We start from the raw sequence: 3,051 nt of genomic DNA, 5'->3' as shown, positions 1-3,051 counted from the left end.
GGGTCTGTATAGCCATGTGATATTCATTAGAAACAAACAGTGAGTGTTGTGTGGCTTTGGAGTATGATAGAGAAAAAACATCATCCCTCTATTAACATCTATCCTGTGACTCTTTTCAGATATTTGCTCCCTATTTGTACACTGGCTTTCAATCACACAGCGCAGCGAGTAAAGATCAATACTGCCTCCTCCTGGATATGAGGTGAACTTACAAAATGGACACACACCAGAAAATGTAGTTGAAGCAAGATTCAAGAACACTTTTTGTCAAAATGTAAAAAACAAAAAAAAAACATGTGACCATGCGTCATCAAAAAGGCTTGTGCTATAGATGATAGACAAGCACAGACAGCAGAACGTTGTCCATGATTTGATTATGTTATTGGTATCACCAAGCTTGTCTGCTAATTTATTTAATATTATTAAAGACAAGAAAAAACTCTTTATCATTGCCGCCTGTGGGTGTGTGTATAACAGATATACATTTTTTTAAGAAGATCTCTGTTGAAAACATTTGTAAATGCCAGGAAAGATTTTTTCTGGCAAACCAACAGAGAAGACAAGAAAGTTAAACACAGAACATTTAGTGCTGATTATTCTGTGAAGGAAGGCTAATGTAGTTGCACCTTCTTAGATTTGTCTGAATAAATGTTCACATAAATATCCCACCCTTTAGATATAATTAAGTGGTTGCCTCACTGGCAGCCAAATAACAGATTCCTTCGTCTGTATCTAAGGATCTAATGTCAGTACAGTGTCATTACCCACACAGCTCGCGCAGTGTGGGCTGAATAAAAGTTGCTGACTTGAATGTGGCCACTCTTAATAAACAGTGGGCCTTCACAGTGGGAGATATCCACTCATACTGTGAATCCACCACTGAGCATTTCACTCCTTTGTAATAAACGTTATTTTCCTTCTAAGACAAAAACAGTGTTTTACCTCGGCCTGCACAGTTAGATGGCTCCTGAGACGCCTACCAGCCGTCCTCTGCAAACTCATCTTCACTTGTCAATCCACATAGAAGTGTGAAGCTGGACAACTTTATTTCCGAAGCTGAATTTGAGTGAGTCATTTTCTCAGGTTGGTGGATTATTATCCACGCTGAATTTATTACTAACCACCTTTTCACAGCCACTTGCCAAAACTGACAGGTGTACTGGAACAGTTTCTCAGTTTCTATGTTGGTCCTTGCCTCCTGATCTGTGGAGGTAAAGCTGTTTCCATGTTACACTGTGTATGAGTTAGTTTTAGAGCATGTTTTAAAGTATGTGTCAAAGCAGACAAGGGATTAGTGCAGTTCCTCGTTTGTGCTTATCTAGATATTGTTTTCAGCTCACCTACTGCAGCTGTCAAGCAAGTTTTTTTAGTCAAACACCAGCACTGCTGCACATATTCCTAGCTCTGTTTCTATTGAATTATCCTCCAACACACTGGCAACTTAAAATAAAACAAAATGGACTATTTTTTGAACGGCATGCTCTTTTCTTTTGCTGTTTGGTGAAAGGTCAGAGGTTGAGGTCAGCTAGGTTCGTTCAGTATCTTGCTCAAGATAGATACCGAAGACACTTCACAGGAGAGTGACCTATATTGCCAAACTGCACATCCACTGTTTGTTAATTGGGGGAGGGGGACACCTGAAAGATTACATGTACTGATTAATAATTTTTATCAAAGCAATGTTATTTAAAACTCAAAAACAAATACACATGATGAACTTTCGAAGCAGACTGAGTTGTGTAAATGCTCTGCTCAGTTTCAATGGATGAAAAAGAGTCTCCCGGCCTGCAGATGAAACAACAACTGCTGTTTAGGCATCGCTCTTTGTTGAACATAAGTGGTACATAAACCGAGAACAAAAATGTAGAAAATCACTGTTAGCTTTTTGTTCTGCTTTTAAGCAGCTCGACCTAAAACACACTTTGTTCTTCTGCTGTAACAAAATATCTAGAGGTAGCATATAGTTCATGTTTCATGAACAAAATGGAGTCAAGAATGACAATGTCCAGTAATTAGTGCACCAGATTATCTCTTAGTCCAAAGAGATTGTCCATTTGTTTATTGTTCCTTCCTGCCATGACTGAGTGTGTTGTACAGTCTGATGGCCAGGGGACAAAATAGTTCTTGAGTCTATTTGTAAGCAGACGGGACAGCAGTCTGCCACTGAACACACTGCTCTCTGAAGTGTTGTGGAGAGGGTGGTGGGGTACAGCAGTTTGTCCAGGGTCCTTCTCCAGCTCTGTGCCCATCACTGAGCCAGCCCTAAAACATTTATCTATCAAACTCATTTACACAGAGTTAGATAAATGGCTCATCTCGAGATAAATGAATGTTTTTATTGTGAACGCAGAGTTTCGGATGTCTGACACCAGCTGACTGAAGACCAACGCGCGGCGACAGTTTGTTTGCTTGGGTAAATACCATATCCATTGTGCAAAATGGAAAAACTCTTCTTATTCTTGTTTTATTAAGGAATTCAAGATATTTTTTTCATCACTTAAAAAGTAAAAAAAACTGAGCCTAAATATTTCTCGTCTCCTACTTTTCTAAATTAAGTTAAAATGAACTTCGCTGCCGGTGTGTCGAACTTGTAGCCTGATTTTAGTTATTGCCTTATCGTGTGTGTGTTGAATGAACTGTTGTTGCGCTCAACACTGTAATCTCCCTGATGCGATGATTATGTGTCCCTTGGAGTGATGTCGATTGGAAAAATTAAAAAAAATAAAAAAATAAAAAAAAAAAATAAAAAAAAACAAAAATAACAATAATGATAAAAATATAAAGAAAAATAAAAAATAATAATAATAATAAAATAATAATATAAAATAAAAATAAAAACAATAATAAAATACTAATTAATAAATAAATAATAAAAACAATAATAAAATTAATATAATAAATAATAATAATAATAATACTAATAATAATTATATAATAATGATAATAAGATAAACATAGATAAAATGAATAACAATGACAATAAATAAAATAATAATAATAATAATAATAATAATAAAAAAAAAAAAAAAAAAAAATTAAAATAGTAATAAA

Source organism: Larimichthys crocea, chromosome III, assembly GCF_000972845.2.
Source record: "Larimichthys crocea isolate SSNF chromosome III, L_crocea_2.0, whole genome shotgun sequence".
Lineage (NCBI taxonomy): Eukaryota > Metazoa > Chordata > Actinopteri > Sciaenidae > Larimichthys > Larimichthys crocea.
Note: the sequence above shows the minus strand (reverse complement) of the source record.